Source organism: Dendropsophus ebraccatus, chromosome 8 (assembly GCF_027789765.1).
Source record: "Dendropsophus ebraccatus isolate aDenEbr1 chromosome 8, aDenEbr1.pat, whole genome shotgun sequence".
NCBI classification, from domain to species: Eukaryota; Metazoa; Chordata; class Amphibia; order Anura; family Hylidae; genus Dendropsophus; species Dendropsophus ebraccatus.
The window spans coordinates 93,826,993-93,846,465 of NC_091461.1; positions in this window are offsets into that span (position 1 = coordinate 93,826,993).

The window sequence follows — 19,473 nt, forward strand, 5'->3', positions numbered from 1 at the left end:
TTTCAGTGCAGCAATGCCCATTGTCCTGACCGTGTGTGAATATAGCCTTATAGCGAATGTACATCACTTTTCTGATTTTTACATGAATAGACCGGCGCAGTGCTGCGCCCATTTTTTTAACCACAGTCCGTTTCCTGCGTACGTCTTCTGTCTATACCCGGGCATCGGCTCGGGGTGAAGCACTGGAGGCGGGCCGGCCTTTCCTTATTGGGAGGAAACACTTACCCATTTGTGACGTGGCTCCAATGCATCTATTGGAGCCCCATCATAGAGGGGCGGGGTGTGCCCAGGATTAGACTAGCACCATACGTGGGAACCGGGCTGTGGTTAAAAAAAAGGACCACGGCAATGGTATCCCCACACCAGTGCAGGTCTATGGATGTAAAAATCTTAAAATCTATGTACCAGTTATATATTTGCTTTAAAGAAATCTATGGTGGGACGTGATGGCGGGGTTTAGGGAAGACTGGCATTCAGGTGCCCCAGTCTTGATAAATCCCCCCTAATGGGCCTATAGGGTTTAACCTGTTAGTGACTATCTGTAAGTGTTTTTATGGCGGCTGCTGTGTTTAACGGGATCACATGACAGCTGGGCTCCAGCGCTAAATGCCGCCAATCCTGGCAGTGTAACCCATTACATGCATAATGACCAGAAAAAGAATTAAAATGGCGCTGATAATCAAGACAAGAAAATTACCCTCATCCTCAGCGCCCCGTGTGCTATAGGGACATAGCAGCAGCTTATATTCTTCTAACCTGCTGATAGTTTCTCTGTAATGTCCAGCTGATCTCTGAGATTAGTCAGTAGTATTCCCGAAAAACTTTTTCTTTTATAGATTATAAAAAATTCATTCACCACAAGACCTCTGATTCCTGGAACCACCTGTGTGTAGTCAGATTTTTTTCTAATATTACAGGTGTTTTTTTATAATATTTTTAATCTGTACATGACAATAATAACTTTAAAAATAGGGATGAGCGAACTTTTGAAAAGTTCGGTTCGGTTCGATCCCCCGAACTTTCCTGAAGTTCGGTTTCTAACAAACCGAACCGAAAACGAACCTTGCAATAACGGCTAAATAATTGCAGCTACAATAGTGGGAGTGTGATAGGGTATAGTTTCGTGTAGTTGCAGTTGCTATTACAATGAAAAAAGTGGAAAAAATTAAACTGCAAAAATAGTAAAAAAAAAATAGCCAGCAAATCGGCAATAATGCCGAGCCGACTCCCCTAATAGTTAATATATTAAATTAATAAAACACATTTTCGTTGTAATAAAGTCACTTTCGTTGTTCAATAATTTAATTAAAACGATTCCATCATTGTGCTATTAAATATACTGTTAAAATAAATATATATATAAATAAATGTGTATTTATATATTTATTTTTAGTATAGATTCGTTTAAATTAAATTATTGAACAACGAAATTAATTTTATTACAACGAAAATGCGCTTTATTAATTAAATATTAATTATTACAGGAAGCTCTATTAAGCCTTTAATTCATATACCCGGTAATAGAGCAAACTGTAATAATCAATACTTTACTTTAATTAAAACATCAAATGTTTCTTCTAATTATGCTATCACAATAGCATTATTAGAAGAAACATTTTGAATCATATGTGCGCTCAGCTGATCGGCTCATAATATAATTAGCGGGTCCGCAGCACAGTGACTTCATTGTGCTGCGGACCAGCGAAGAGGACACATGGGGGTGAGTATACAGCTCTCCCCACCCCCTCCCCAGCACTGCACCCATCCCAGCAAGGAAACACTTAACCCCTTCCTTGCTGGGATGGGTGCAGTCTGACATCAGTCTGGCCCCCAAGGGGTTAAGGGGGATGCAATGCACATACCTACAAACCCACCTACAAACCCACTACGAAACCAGAAAAAAATTCAATGTGTGGTGAAATTGAAAAAAAAAAAAACGCATTTCTTTTATTTGGGGGAACTGTGTTTTTACGCCATTCGCCCTGGGTTAAAACTGATTTGTTATCTATGTTCCTCAAGTCGTTACGATTAAAACGATATATAACATGTATAACTTATATTGTATCTGATGGCCTATAAAAAATTCAAACCATTGTTAACAAATATACGTTCCTTAAAATCGCTCCATTCCCAGGTTTATAACGCTTTTATTCTTGGGTCTATGGGGCTGTGTCAGGTGTCATTTCTTGCGCCATGATGTGATCTTTCTATCGGTACCTTGATTGCGCATATACGACTTTTTGATCGCTTTTTATTAAATTTTTTCTGGATTTGATGCGACCAAAAATGCGCAATTTAGCACTTTGGGATTTTTTGGCGCTGACGCCGTTACCGTGCGAAATCAGGAATGTGATTAATTAATAGCTCGGGCGATTACACACGCGGCGATACCAAACATGTTTATTTATTTATTTGTTTACTTTTATTTAAAACCTGGGAAAAGGGGGGTGATTCAGACTTTTATTAGGGGAGGGGGCTTTTTACTATAAACAACACTTTTTTTTTTTTTTTTTTACACATATACTAGAAGCCCCCCTAGGGGACTTCTAGTATATATACTTTGATCTCTCATTGAGATCTTTGCTGTATAGATATACAGCAAAGATCAATGAGATAGGCACTCGTTTGCTTTTGGCTGCTGCAGCCGGAAACAAACGAGTGCCGAGACGGGGACGGCGCCATCTTGGATGAGTCCCCGGCCGGCATCAGACAGGGAGATCGCTCCTCCGGGATGATGTCCCGGAGGAGCGATCTCCCCCACTAGACCCCAGGGAAAGGTTGCCTCCGGTAATCGGAGGCAGCTGTCAACTTTGACAGCTGCCTCCGATTAGCTAATTAGCGGGCACGGCGATCAGACCGTGCCCGCTAATAGCGGCGGTCCCGGGCTACACGCGGCACCCGTGACTGCGGCGCTTCAAAGCGGGGTCCCCGCGTGGCCCCGCTTTGAAGTGCTAATGAGGACATATGACGTACGGGTACGTCATATGTCCTTAAGAGGTTAAGCCCCGCCCCCTTTTTCACAGTAGGATTCACTAAGAGGAGCACGCCTCTTAGTGAATCTGGCCGGCCGGGCACTCGAATGTATTGTAGTTATGTAATACACTTCAGCTATCAGGGGGATGATGGGGATTGTAGTTAAGTAACACACTTCAGCTATCAGGGGGATGATGGGATTGTAGTCATGTAACACACACTTCAGCTATCAGATGATGATGGGGATTGTAGTCATGTAATACACTTCGGCTATCGGGAAGGGGGGGTGATGGGGATTGTAATAATGTAACACACACTTCAGCTATCAGGGGGATGATAAGATTGTAGTCATGTAACAAACACTTCAGCTTTCATGGGTATGATGAGATTTGTAGTCATGTAACACACACTTCAGCTATCAGGGGGATGATGGGATTTGTAGTCATGTAATACCCCTGCTATCAGGGGTATGATGGGGATTGTAGTCATGTAATACCCTTCAGCTATCGGGGAATGATGGGGATTGTAGTCATGTAATACCCTTCAGCTATCAGGGGGATGATGGGGATTGTAGTCATGTAATACCCTTCAGCTATCAGGGGTATGATGGGGATTGTAGTCATGTAATACACTTCAGCTATCAGGGGAAGGATGGGGATTGTAGTCAGGTAACACAACAGCTATCAGGGGGATGATGGGGATTGTAGTCATGTAATACACTTCAGCTATCAGGGGATGATGGGGATTGTAGTCATCTCACAGTGCAGCCAGATGTAGTGGCCGCATCTCTTCCTCACCTCCCCAGCTTCAGCCTTCTCCGTCCTCCTCTCCCGGACCTCCAGCTCTCCCTCTTCAGCCGCGGACACCTCCATGCAGCTTTGGCTCTTCTACATACCTCATTTCTCTGATAACAGAGTCTGGCTGAGCCGGACCCTATTATCAGATAGACACCGGCAACAGGGGTCTGCTACACATAGTAGCCGAACCCTGCTGCTTATGGAGTGGGCTCAGGTGGGGGGCAATGCCGCTGTCAGTGTGACAGTGGCATCTACACATTTACATAGCCGGCACAAGCAATTGCTATGTGCCGGCTACTTGATATTGGCGCCGGCAGGAGCGGAGGGAAGGAGAGCAGAGGAGGTGACAAGTGACAATTATTACATAAAATATGGAATACCAGGAAATCCTGGTATCGAAGTGTTTTTTGGCCCGGAATATCAATCGAAGTGCATTGTGCATCCCTACTTTAGTTTGCTATAGCGTGCTATGTCAATTCTTCGTGCGAAGAGCGGTGGGGGTGGAGGCGCGCGAGCCCTTCCATAGACAGGTTATGGCCCACTGAGGCAGGCGGGATTCTTCCACCTGATTTACTCAGTGTAAACATACCCTTCTGTACACTACATACCCCACTCCTAAGAGCTTGCACTGTAATGTACGATACAGATGTCACCAGTGTTAACATGATCATGACAAAGCATTTCATGGTAACACAGGCTTCATGTGTAGAGGCCCTGCTCCCCAGAGCTTACACTCTAATACACAAACCAACCTCCATTCTGCCACACAGCAGGTGTACAACAGGGCGGGGCTGTCTAGATAAGAACATCCATTTTAAAGAGTTTTACAAGGGAATGATGGCCATTTCTGTGCATAGACCATCACTCAAGTTTCCCTGGAAAACCCCTTTAAAGCCAGGTTCACACATGAGCCCAAATGGGTTGTTTATTAAAATCGTTTTAGCTCCATGATGAATAAGGCCTCAGTGAATAGCTCCCCACTAAGGATGGTCCGAACCTGCCGAGGTTCAGGTTCGTACGAATTCGCCAATGATTCCCGCTGTCTGCCCGCTCAGTGCAGCGGGTGGATACAGCGGGAGGACCGCCTGGAAAACTGGGATACAGCCATAGCCTCGGCAGGTTCGGAACATCCTTACTCCCCACCTGGACGTGTCTTCTTCAAGCTTCCAACCTGTAAATAACGGCAGAAGCCTCAGCTCTATATTCCGCACCATGTGTGACATCATGAGCCTTCTGCTTGTGATGTCATAATAGCTGACACTGTTTTTAATGTATCAGGCTGCCAGGGGACGTGTATCTGACTACAGAGGAAGGGATATGGCTGCAAGGGGACACGTATCTGGCTCCAAGGAGGTTAGGTATATGGCAGCAATAGGACATGTACTGTATATCGCTGGAAGGGGGGAGGTATATGTCTGCAAGGGTAAATTTATCTATCTGCAAAGATTAAGTATCTGGCTACAAATGGACATTTTTGGCTACATGTGGAAATATGTGGCTACAAGGGTACATGTCTGGCTGCAAGGGAGCTTATGTGGCTAAGGGCATATCCAGCTCCATGGGATACACATATCTACAAGAGGCATATTTAGCTGCAGGGGGACATACCTGGCATCAAGAGACATAACTGACTGCAGGGGCCATACCTAGCAGAAAGCGGCATATCCACGTATTGCCGCCATAACTAGTTGCAAGGGGGCATTTCTGGCTTGGGGCATATCCTGTTTTAGGAGCATACGTGGCTAGGTGAATATCTGTTTGCTGGGGGCATATCTCGCTCCATGGGACATACCTGGCTACATGGGGCCTTTCTATCTAACTGGGGCATATCTAGCTACAGGACGCATTGCACCTAGCTACAGTAGGTTATTATTACTGGTCACAGGGTCTGTTGTAGTTTGGGAAGGGGGCATTATTATTTGACATTCCTTGAGCATCATTACTGGGTCCTACAGATCAGTCACATTGTCATGGAGGGGATCTGATCTGGAAATCCATTGCTGACTGAGACTTTATACAGAGCCTATGCTGGCAGTGTGATCGCGGTCTAATTAAGGCAGTGGGGTACCTTGGGGGTACTCTGCTAAAGCTTCTAATCATTTGGGGGTACTTGACTTGAAAAGGTTAAGAAACAATCCCTGACAATCCCAGAGCAGACAGTGATAGACAACACATCACAGCCGTTACTTCTACAGTGGTTTGCAATAAATTAGAATATCAACAAAAAGTTTTTTTTTTTTCAGTAATTCAATTCAAAAAGTGACCTCATATATTCTATAGAGTCATTACATACAGAGTGAACTTTTTCAAGCGTTTATTTCTGTTAAAGTTGATAATTATGTACTACAGTCAAGAAAAACCCAAAAGTCAGTATTTCAGAAAGTTAGAATAATAAACCCAAAACACCTGCAGTTGCTTCCTAAGTGTTATAAAAGGTCCCTAAAGTCTGGTTCAGTATGCAACACAATCATGGGGAAGACTGCTGACATGACAGATTTCCAGAAGGCAGTCATTCACACACTCCACAAGGAGGGTAAGCCACAAAAGTTAATTGCTAAAGAAGCTGGCTGTTCTCAGAGTGCTGTATCAAAGCATATTAATGGAAAGTTGAGTGGAAGTAAAAAGTGTGGTAGAAAAAGGTGCACAAGCAACCGGGAGAACCGTAGTCTTAACTGGATTGTAACGAAAATGCCATTAAAAAAATTTGGGAGAGATACACAGAGTGGATTGCTGCTGGAGTCAGTGCTTCAAAAGCCACCACATACAGACCTCTGCGGGACATGGGCTACAAGTGTTGCATTCCTTGTGTCAAGCCACTCCTGACCAAGAAACAATGCCAGAAACGTCTTATCTGGGCCAAGAAAAGGAAGAACTGGACTGAGTGGTCCAAGGTGCTGATTTCAGATGAAAGTAAATTTTGCATTTCATTTGGAAATCAAGGTCCCAGAGTGTGGAGTGGAGAGGCACATAATCCAAGCTGCTTGAGGTCTAGTGTGAAGTTTCCACAATCAGTGATGGTTTGGGGAGCCATGTCATCTGCTGGTGTAGGTTTTTCATCAACACCAAAGTCAATGCTGCCCTCAGGAAATTTTAGAGCACTTCATGCTTCCCTGTGCTGAAAAGATTTTTAGAGATGGAATTTTCATCTTCCAGTAGGATTTGGCACCTGTCCACACTGCCAAAAGTACCAAGACCCAAGTTTACTAACCACAGCATCACTGTGCTTGATTGGCCAACAAACTCGCCAGACCTTAACCCCATAGAGAATTTATGGGGTATTGTCAAGAAGAAGATGAAAGACACCAGACCCAACAATGCAGACGAGCTGAAGGCCGCTATCAAAACAACCTGGGCTTCAATAACACCTCTGCAGTGCCATCAGCTGAGCACCTCCATGCCACGCCTCACTGATACCGTCTTTCATGCAAAAGGTGCCCTGACCAAGTATTGAGGGCATTTACTGTACAGACTTTTCATTTGGTCGACATTTCTGTGTTAAAAACTTTTTTTTTTCCAGTTGGTTTTATACAATATTCTAATTTTCTGAAATACTAACTTTTGGGTTTTTGTTGGCTGTAATCCATAATCATTTACTTTAACAGAAATAAACACTTGAAAAAGTTCACTCTGTATGTAATGAGTCTATAAAACAGTGGTGTCAAACTCAAATACACAGTGGGCCAAAATTAAAAAATTGGACAAAGTCGCGGGCCAACATTGACAATTATTGAAGCGTGAATGCGGCGGTCCTGGCACTGTCAGTGGTGTGCATCTCCCAGCACTGTGCACTATTATTAATGACGCGATACATTGCTATGATATGAATAAACCCCAACCCATGTAATAGCCAACCCCCCCCCCCCCAATATTGCCCCATGTAGTAGCCAACCCAACCAAAATTGCCTCACATAGTAGCAACCCCTCCCAGTGGTGCCCAAATAGTAGCCAGCCCTCCAAATGTCCTTTATAGTAGCCAGCCCTCCCAATAGTCTCCTACAGTAGCAAGCCCTCCCCATTAGTCTCTTACAGTAGTCAGCCCTCCCTAATAGTCTTATATAGTAGCCAGCTCTCCCCTGTAGTCTCATATTGTAGCCAGCCCTCCCCCATAGTCTCATACAGTAGCCAACCCACCCCCATAGTCTCTTATATAGTAGCCCGCCCTCCCCTGTAGTCTCATATAGTAGCCAGCCCTCTCCTGTAGTCTCTTATATAGTAGCCAGCCCTCTCCTGTAGTCTCTTATATGGTAGCCAGCCCTCTCCTGTAGTCTCTTATATAGTAGCCAGCCCTCTCCTGTAGTCTCTTATATAGTAGCCAGCCCTCCCCCATAGTCTCTTATATAGTAGCCAGCCTTCCCCAGTAGTCTCATATAGTAGCCAGCTCTCCCCATAATCTCTTATATAGTAGCCAGGCATCCCCCATAGTCTCGTTTATAGTAGCCATGGAGGGCCAAACCCTGAATTGCCTGGCGGCCAAAAATAATGGCACTGCGGGCCAGATTTGGCCCATGGGCCACAGTTTGACATGACTGCTATAGAATATATAAGGTCACTTTTTGAACTGAATTACTGAAAAAAAAAAAATTGTTGATATTCTAATTTATTGCAAACCACTGTATGTATAGTTGGGGACAGTAACATAATCTGTGCTATAGTATATAGAACCAATACAGTGTGAAACTCACTGACCATCACTATCATGTGTTCTGTGCACCCTAGATATGACTGGAGATCTGCTGGCTGTACTGGTACCTCTATCCAAGGTGTTGTACTATGTGATAGAATAAGAAGGATGTCTGGGTAAGTCTAGTCAGTGTAATGAACATACGAAAGATGGGAGAATAGCTAGAGGTGAACCACTGTGTATGGAGGTGATATACTGGATAAGGCTGGGTTCACACTACGTTTTTTTCATCCGTTTTTTTGCCAAAAACAAATGAAAAAAACAGATGCATTTGTGTGCATCCGTTTTGATCAGTTTTTCCATTGACTTCCATTGTACCAAAAAAAAAAAAGAATGAAAACGGATGTGTTTTTTTTTAATGGACACATAAGTAGGGTCAGCTTCGTTTTTGTGTACGTAAAAAAAAAAAAGAATCCATTGTTTTATGGAATTCAACGAAAAAACGGAAGCACACAAATGCATCCATTTTTTTCCACCCGTTTTTTGCAGAAGGCGGATGAAAAAAACGGATTGCAAAAATGTTGTGTGAACCCAGCCTAACTGGGCTTACTGTCCATGTTGCAACTCAACCCATCGGTCTGATCAGTGAGGTGGAGATCTGGACTTGCCGCAGCCCATTCATGTCCATCACCACCTACCTTGGAAAACCATTTACTATATAGGCCTTGCTTTTGGCCAGAATTTTTGCCATGCTGAAATGCCAGACACATTATTCACTACAGCAGTGCTGTGCGGGTGGTAGAAGACTACTGTCCTGAGGCCAGCCATCTTTCATCTATATTACAGCTGCAAGTGGTAGACAAATGGTGGGTTATGATAGATCATTATGGATCCCTATGATGCATTCAGATTGGCCTATTAGAACTATTGAATGCCATGAAGGAAGATGGTGCTGGAGTTGGAGTTATTTGTTCTAACCTCAACTCATCATTAGAGCTGGGAGAAGAACATGGCTGTGTATTTTCTCCCAGGCTTGCTATAGGAGACATGTTCTACAGACATGAAGACTAAGTAATCAGCAACCTGAGGAGGGTAGTGCCTGTCTGCATGCTTCTCCCAGCTCTAACAATAGGTAGATGCCTGAACACCCCGACCCTCAGCAGCTGACATGTTAGCACAAATTCATACATAAAATCTACAGCAAGTGTATATATATATATATATATATATATATATATATATATATATATATAATCTTATACCTACACAGTTGGGAAAATAAGTAATTGATACTGGACCAGATACAAAAAAAAAAACAGATAGAGAGGTATGTAATATTTATCGTAGTTACACTTCACCTGTGAGAGACAAAATTGATATTTAAAAGAAAATCCAGAAAATCACAGTTTATTTAAAAAACATTATTTAGCATTTTATTGCTTGAAATAAGTATTTGATACAATAGAAAAACAGTTAATATTTGTTGCAGAAACCTTTGTTTGCAGTTACAGAGGTCGGACGCTTCCTGTATTTTTTGACCAGGTTTGCAGACACTACAGCAGGGATTGCTCCTCCATACAGATCTTCTCCAAAGATTTTCTATTGGGTTCAGGTGTGGAGGCGAGGTTACTCCATGACCTAGAGATGCTTCTTAGGGACCGATTCTTAGGCCTTATTCACACTTCAATATATTTTTGTCTGCATTTTGGCATCCGCAATCTGCTAAAAACCATCAGTAGTGCACATCTGTAGCATCCGTGTTTTTTTTTACTGATAAACAGAATTTTTTGACGGCTTGCAGATCGTGTCCTACAACATGTCCTATTTTTTTTTTTTTTGCAGAAGACCGAGCCACGACCCAGCTTCAATGCTCTAACTGAGGGAGACTGCCCCCCCCCCTTGCTTCAGGGCTGGGACTGGGTTCTTTGAGTTGTACTCATCCTCCTTCTTTCTCCAAATAGGGTGAGTGGAGTTGATTCCAAAGAACTTTAGTCTCATCTGACCACCTGACCTCCTTCCATGCCTCCTCTGTATCATCCAGATAGTCATTGGTGAACTTTCCACAATCCTGGACATGTCCTGGCATGAGTAGGAGGGCTTGTTTGCCCTGCAGGATTTTAATCCATGAGGGTCTTGTGTGTTACTATCGTGTGTCACTTAAATTTTCTTTAGAATCAAATTAAAAAATTAGTTCTATTAATCTAATCGGTTTCAATTTTCTGACTGTCATTTTTTTTTCTTTTACTATTTGTACATTGTTACAGGGCAGGGGTAGGGAAGCTTTTCCCTCTCCAGGTCCAATTTAGGCATTTATAAAATCATTTGAGGGCCGTTACACTGTGCGCCGTAGTAAAGTAGCTTGGGTTGACTGTACCCGGGGCAAGGCAAAGTATTGTTGCCCTAATGCCCCTGCTTTTTTAGTTAACCCTGGTACCTGATGTGAATCCTTAGTGATGTCTGGTAGCTCAGTGGCGAGTATTGCAACATGACAAGTGAATAGCCAAAGCCAGGTGTTCATCCGCAGACAGCTGTTTTGGGGTATTTTCCCCTCATCAGTGGGGAGCAGGATTCGGGGGACAATGAAAAGTAGACCAACAAAATACAGCTATCACTGAGCTCAGGGAGATCAGTGAAAGAAAATCCAATGAAGTTCTCACTCAGGAGTCTCCATTGATTCATTGCCCCCTATAAATTTAAATATGGATGAATTCCTGGCTTTGGTTTTTCCTTGTCATGTCACAATTCTCAGAACTGAGTTAGACTTTGACGCAAAGGGGGCCATTCTGGTATTTCCCTAATTGTGTCCCAATACTCACAACTGAGTGGGACTTAAGAGTCTATATATCAGGTTGGTTTGGTGATCTCCCCAATGGGAGGCACCCCTTAGTAACAGGTTTTCCTTCCCTGAAGGGATATCTGGCTATTTTTTAGTGTTTTGAGACCCTTTTTTTTGCCTATTTAAATATATAGGCGAATATTTGAAAAAATGTCACCAAAAATTCTTAATATGTTTAACATAAAAACATTATTTAAAGTGACACTGTCACCTCCTTTTTGCATTCTGACATCTTTACACAGGTGTAAATGGTAAATTTAGCAGTTTTCATACCTTATTTTATATCATACGTCATGGTGCTTGTTCAAGTAAAAAGTGATATTTTATCAACTGCAGATTATGTTAAGTGGGCGGGGTCTCATACCATTAGCGCCATTTAGCGCCGCCCACGACGCCAGCATTGGCCCGCCCCCTCACCGGCCATTGGAACAGGCTGGCCAGAAGGTCTAGGCCCCACCCCCTCTAGGTCAGCCCACCCACTGTGGCGTTGTGGGCGGGGCTAAGTGGTGCTAATGCCGCGATCACCTTTTACATGAACAAGCACCATGACGTATGATATAAAATAAGGTATGAAAACTGCAAAATTTACCCTTTACACCTGTGTAGAGATGTCAGAAAGCACAAAGGGGGTGACAGTGTCACTTAAACAATAAGTCATTTTCTGATGACACATTCCCTTTAAGACTGGTCCCAGCTCTCTTCAGGTCATTGACGAGGTCATCCCCTGTAGTTCTTGGCCGATTCCTGACCATTTCAGAATCACCCTTAAAGTGACACTGTCACCTCCTTTTTGCAAGTGGGCGGGGCCTTGCAGCATTAGCGCCACTTAGCCCCGCCCACCGATGGCCCCGGCCCTCGTCGGCCATTGAAACTGGCTGGCCTAAAGGTCTAGGCCCCACCCCCTCTAGGTTGGCCCACTAATGGGCGCCACGGGGATGGGGGCCAATGGTGATGTGCCGGGCGGGGTTAAGTGGCGCTATTGCCGTGAGGCCCCGCCCACTTAACACAGTCTGCAGTTGTTAAAGATCACTTTTTACTTGAACAAGCACCATTACGTATGATATAAAATAAGATATGAAAACCGCTAAATTTACCCTTTACACCTGTGTAGAGATGTCAGAATGCAAAAAGGGAGTGACAGTGTGGGTTGGAGTGGGATTGAGGGTGGCGATGGGTGTTTTTTATACAGGTAATGAGTGCAAACAGGTGCAATTATTCCAGGTAATGAGAGCAGAGTAAGAGGAGCTTTATAGAGAAGAACTAACAGGTCTGTGAGAGCCAGAATTCTTGCCGGTTGGTAGGTGATCAGATACTTTTTTTATGAAGAAAGGGAAGAAAAAGAGCGCTGCACCTCACACCTATGGCTGACACTAGTGCCTCTCGGCTGCATAAAAAACATCAAAATTTTGTGTATGAATTGATCAAGCCATACTGCACCATGTACCATCGTGCAGGTATCTGATACACATGGGTCCCTACACTAAGTCCACACTGTGTCGGTCAGTGGCCACCACCCCCGCAGGCGTGCACGAGCAGGGAAGGGGGGCCATGGAATGGCCCTGCAACCCCCATGCCACAGGACCAGACCCAAAAATTCCCCCCAAAAAACTCCCAGCCAGCACCGCCGGCGGAGGAAGCCGCCCCCAAACAGCACAAGTCTGGGTAAGGTATTGCGCTCACCATTGCTACTGCAGATAGAATGGGACAAATGGGAACCAGAATAATTATTACTATGTGATTTTTCTGTATCTTTTTTAATAGATTTTCCTGCTGCACGAATGATGTGATCAGCCAATGAGCGAATTATCCACCCATCATGGTGGCCCCTGCCCCTCCCCCTAGTGACTGATAGTCTGAGGGGGAAGGGGGTAATCAATGGGGGCAGAACTGCCTAATGGTGCGTTTACACAGAAAGATTTATCTGACAGATTTTGGAAGCCAAAGCCAGGAATGGATTTGAAAAGATGATAGATCCCAGTCTGTCCTTTATGACCTGATCCCTGTTTATAGTCTGTTCCTGGCTTTGGCTTCAAAGATCTGTCAGATAAATCTGTCTGTGTAAACGCACCATAAAAGGAAACAATAATGACCAATCACAGCTCAGCTTTCATTTTTGTAAACTATTCTGGTAAAATGAAAGCTGCTCTATGATTGGGTGCTATAGGTAACATATATATATTTATATGTTTATATATTTTTTATAAAAATTTTGAAAATGACACATGATTCTGTGGAGTCACATGATGTATCACAGTATCCTCTCAGCCAATCAGCAGCGCTGAAATATTCACTGCTCCCCTGGATGAGGCAGCTAAGGTTAAGTATGGAGGAGAAGATACCTGATGATAGGGCAGTGACTGTAGGACAGACATGGCACCTCCACTGTTGGTTTCCCATGTCTGCTCCCTGTCTGCTATGTTTAAGGAAGATCCTCGTTTCTAAAGGGAACACTTCATCACTTTCATGATGTCTGAGCCAAGAGTCATCAGGGTGGTCCCCAGCCGCTTCTCTTCTCCCCCAGCTACTATAGGGGACTGCACAGGAGGCCAGCTAATATAGGAGATTGCACAGGGAGCCAGCTACTATAGGGAACTACACAGGGGGCAAGCTACTATAGGGGACTACACAGGTACAGGCCCTTATAGTAGTGGTTCCCTGTGCAGCCCCCTGTAGTAGCCCTAGTTGCCCTCCAGGTACCCCTGTCCAACACTGGGTCCTGCTCAGAGTTCAGTATGGCGCAGGCATCGGAGCCCACCAGAGAATACTTTGGTGGGCCCCGATGTCTGTTCTGTACTGTAGGGCCTTCCCTGAAATTTAGGACAATTGTCCCAACAAACATATCATTCATCTGTGCGACCTGTGTAACCACACAGGGCGCGTCACTCCAGCAAACAAAAAGGGGACCCCGTCCTGGCTGCTGCGCTGACCCTGTAAACTATAAGCATGTGTGACATGCTTATAATTAAATTGTGCGCCCTGACTGACAACGGAACAAGCCATTGGTTTGTCACACTGTCAATCACTCGACGTGCATGCACCACGTCTGCTCTGAATAACGCAGCTGTCCCTGGAGGTGCAGAGTGGCCTCTTTTGACCGCAGGCAGTATTTTGCCTGTGTTCACAAGACTCCGCTCTTTACTTTCAGGGGCGGCCGCATAATTCATAGCAGAAGTGCTGCGCGCAGTCTCGTGTGCTATGTAGCCTGGAGGAAGGAGGAAGACCCTGCCGCCGGAAGCTGTTCTCTGAATAGCCTTTGGGGATCAGAGCTCAGGGGGAAGACAGGATCTGCTGGAGAGCGCCGTGAGTGGTGAGTATGGTTTTATATTTGATTTTCTGATGGGGTATGCAGCATGGGGGGGTGCTGCACATGAGGGGCTATATAAGGGAGATGCTGCAGAAAACAAATTTGCACAGGGTGCCATCTACCCTAATGCTGGTGGTACGAATAGGCTATGGGCAGCACAAGTGCATTTTTTGCCAGGAGACCTTTGCAGTCTATGTCTGTCTGTCTATCTAACTATCTATCTATCTATGCAAAGTAGCTTTCACGGCACTCCAAATGATGTGTAGAAAAAAAGTGAATTTATTAAAAATGAATCAGCACAGCAACCATAATCAAGTGGCAACGTTTCTGTGGCCTCTCGCCACCATTTTCAAGCTATCTATCTATGTAGAGAATAGTTCAGCAGCACTCCAGGGTTAGAAGGTGGTGCCAGTGGATCCAGTCCTGACCAAGGACGTAATAAATATGTAGTAGATAGTCCACAGCATTCAGGTAGTATTGTGAAAAAAAATGGTGTTATATTCCATCAAATCTTCAACAAATCAGTGCAGCACACAATATACTAGGAGCCTGAGTGCTGTGGACTATCTATCTATCTATCTATCTATCTATCTATCTATCTATCTATCTATCTATCTATCTAATATGTAATAGGATCTGTTCAATATGAAAAGTCACCAATAATTCCCATATCTGCTCTTATATCCATCAGGTGATGAAGATGTCTGTGACAAATAGAAGGGACGTCAGTGATGTTATACGACGATGTGGAAGTAGAAGGTGAGGGTCACTATGACTATTGTCCTTGGCTGGTTGTTGCTGCCGTAATGTTATCAGGGCCGTACACTGGAACGGGGGTCTCCACAGTTGTCACAGCAGAGAGAACCCCACCTTTTCTGTGCTGGGCTCATACAGTACATTGTATATGGGAATCTGCAGCTGAATAGGACATAACACCTGAATGGTTTTCTCTCCCCCGGTTGGGTCAGTATTTGTCATTTCTGTATCCATCTCTATATTCTCCTATATCACAGATACAATTACTGATGTGTTAGAGCAGAGGAGTAAGAGATATACTGTACCGCTGTAATATGCAGGATTGGTGTCGGCACATGTGGCTATAGAGTCACTGGTTGGTGATCACTGTACTGGAGGATGAATATTTTTTTACTTTACTGGGTTTAATTGTTTCCCCACAATTGACGTAGATGTGTGTCCTGAGTGGGTTGTACTTCTGACAAAATGCTCCATATATATAGGGGTATGAGATACCAGAAGATCTCTCCTATAAATAAATGCTTAATAACAGTACCAGAAGAGTGCCCCATAGTGATATAACTTAACTAGGCCCTTGAGACATCCGAGTCATAGTGCTGCCGCTCCCTCTGCACCCGTGATGTATCTACTGCAATAGCAGCCATTCTTCCTCTGTCTTTAGGACTTCTGGGCAGCATCAGACATGTGTCCTGTTTTTTTTTTTGCCTGGGGGGGGCACCATTTTCAACCATGCCCTAAGGCAGTGATGGGCAACCTTTTGAGCTTGGTGTGTCAGCCTTCGGCAAAAAAACGAGCATAACTTGGATGGTGTGTCACTTCGAGAAAAAAAGACCATAATTTCGCAATATTTATACTTTAAATAACAAAGTAATTGTAATATATAACTGTACTTAATAAACCCAAAAAATAATTATTGTGTGAAGTAAACTACAAACCACACACACACACACACTACCCCACCTGACCCCCATCCCTACTCATACTCTACCCCACCTGACCCCCATCCATCCCCATACACTACCCTACCTGACCCTTACACACACACTACCCCTCCTGACCCCCATACACTACCCTACCTGACCCTTCCACACACACAACACCACCTAACCCCCATCCCTCCTCATACACAACCCCACCTGACCCTTCCACACAAACACATACACACTACCTCACCTGACCCCATCCTTCCCCACACACACTTACAATACTACTGCCTTCCAGGATGCGGGCTGTAGCCACTGGAGACAGGAGCAAGACGAGGCTGGAGGCAGGACAACACTGGGCTGGAGCGCGGCACCACTGTTGCCAGCCATACGCAGCTACTGTGCCGGGTGATGTCACAGTAGCTGCACCCGGGCAGTACGTGGGGTGGGGAATACGTGGTGGGGACAGGCCCCACTGTAAGGCCACAAGGCTGTTTTGGAGGCTTCCATGCGGCTGCATACTTTTCTGTATGCGGCCGCGTGTCAGCTACTATGGCTACGTTTGTCAGTGCTGACACGCGTAGCCATAGGTTCGCCATCATGGCCCTAAGGCCTTTGTCTCCCTGCTCTGCTATTTTCTCCCAGTGAGGAAAATAAAATGGGCATTACTACTAAGAGGTACACAATAAGGACATTATTACTGAATTATAACTCTAATACCGGTCTGTGGAAGAAAGGAGGCTTTACTTCTAAGTGATGAACCAAGGGGACACTATGGTGGTGTAGGGGGGCACTTAAAGGGGTACTCCGGGCAAAATGTATTTTTAAAGATGTTATTACATAAAGTTATACAAATCACTAATTATGGGAAATGCACATATACTGCTATTTCCCTCAATTCAGTAGATCAGGCAGGCTTTACTTCCTCCAAAAAAATGTGACGTCACGTCTCAAGTGTAGCTTCCGTCAGGGGGGCGCATGTAGAAGTATAGAAAGGGAATAGACCTCTATCCTCCCTCCCTAAGCTGGTCCCCCCTCCCTCTGTCCCACCCCCCTGCCCGGTCCTATTACACTTGCTGAAGTGGGGTGAGCGCTCCTTATCTGACACTCACCCCAACTAGCCGCCCGCTTCCCCCCCTTACCCGTTCCTAGCGGGGAGAGCGCTCACAAATTTTCTGACTTGCAGCCCCTGATGTAAGCCGGCTGCTCTGTCCTGTGCACGAGCACTCACCCGCCGCCCGGTCCCGGCGTGGTAAGCGCTCGTGCATCTTCTCCTAAGCAGCTGCCCCTTCTGCCAAGCGGCTTACTTCATCTGAGCCACCGCCGCCTGGTCCCGTGCACGATGAAGCAAGCTGCTTGGCAGAAGGTGCAGCTGCTTAGGAGAAGATGCACGAGCGCTCACCCCGCCAGGACGGGGCGGCGGGTGGGTGATCCGTAGGAGGCCAGGCGGCGGGCTCTGATGAAGGGGGGGGGGCATATTTGGAGCAGGTGCATGAGCGCTCACCCCGCAGGGACGGGTGTCGGGTGAGTGCTCTGCAGGGGACCGGGCGGCCGGCTTACATCAAGGGGGCACATATGGAGCAGGTGCATGAGCGCTCACTCCGCCGGGACGGGGCGGACGGTGAGTGCTCCTGCACGAGAACGGGTAAGGGGGAGACGGGTAGCTAGTTGGGGTGAGCGTCAGATAAGGAGCGCTCACCCCACTTCAGGAAGTGTAATAGGACCGGGCAGGGGGGTGGAACAGAGGGAGGGGGACCAGCACAGGGAGGGAGGATAGACGTCTATTCCCTTTCTATACTTCTACACGTGCCCCCTGCTGGTCGATAAACTTGAGGCGTGACGTCACTTTTTTTTGGAGGAAGTAAAGCCTGCCTGATCTACGGAATTGAGGGAAATAGCACTATATGTGCATTTCCCATAATTAGTGTATATTAGAGATTTGTATAACTTTCTTTATGTAATAACATATTTAAAAATAAATTTTGCCCGGAGTACCCCTTTAAAGCAAATTTTACTCTGTGGGCCCATAGGGGATGAAAAATAAAGGTACTATCACTGCATACGACATATGGGGGGAGCGCTGTTACAACCTGGGGTAATATTATCAAGAGTGGCACTATCACTCTGTAAGATATTATAGATGAGGATTCACTATTTCCCTATTGAGAGATGGTAAATCATTATTGGATGAATCTGTTATTCATATATGTTCCCTTAGTTCCATAAGCTCCATAGACAGTGGAAGCGTATTCAGCCTCAGGGTGGTATGGACTGGAAATATGGCCCTGAATATAGGAAGGGCACCGAGCGGGGGCGCAGACCTAGCGGAGGCCCAGCATGACTAGGTTAGCTGGGAGTGTAGTTCAAGGGGTTAAGTGGGGCAGTAAGGGGTTAATTGTGAGCCAGTTGGGAGGGGGTGAGGGGTTTGAGGTCAAAAGTGCGAGAGTTGCTAGGTGAGTCACTTACCAACAGACGGCGGTGTTATAGGAAGAGGAGGAAGAGGTGGAGCTACAGTTCTTGCCGGACCAGATTCAGCCCGCCCGCCCTATTTCAGGCTTTTGGTGTTCGGGTGTGGGCTTTGGTTGCTTTCCTTTGTCATGACAGCCTGCGGTAGGGAGGTCTTGCAGGGCACGTTAATGTAGTAATTCGGATGGGGACCCATAAGAGGGATGATACTCCCCGCTTGTTGTGGTGGATTGTGGAAAGAAAGTGGTGCAGTGCCAGGTGACAGATTTGTCAGCCCCTGAGTCGGCGCGGTGTGGCTGGGGGGATAGCCAGTAATACTAGTACTGCTGCAGGGTGCTCTGCCAGACCTCCCTAGACATAATGGGTTAACTGAAGGTTATTGTTATTACTGTTATTTATTTAATGTTTGTTAATTTTGGAAGCACTTTTAATAAAGAGGCTGTTATGGCCAATTTTTCCAACGTTAAAGAGGTGTCCTCAGTTTAATGGGTTAAAGGGGGGAGGGGGTGTGTGGAGTAAGGGGTTTAAGTGGGGGGTAGTGGTCGATAGGGGATAGACGAAGGGACTCAGCAATACCTTAAGTCAAGAAACTTCTTGTTTTATTACACATCTAGGGCATGTTCACACAATGTAAGGCACCGGCCGTTCTGTGACCGGCTGAGTCACAGAGTGGCCGGTGTCAGAGAAGATCATCCTAGCCGGTATTGCAGTACCATCCAGATGATCTTCATTTCTGTTAAATTCGGATGTGTGCCCACATCCCAATTCAACATTGCACACAATGGAGAGTGTGGCCG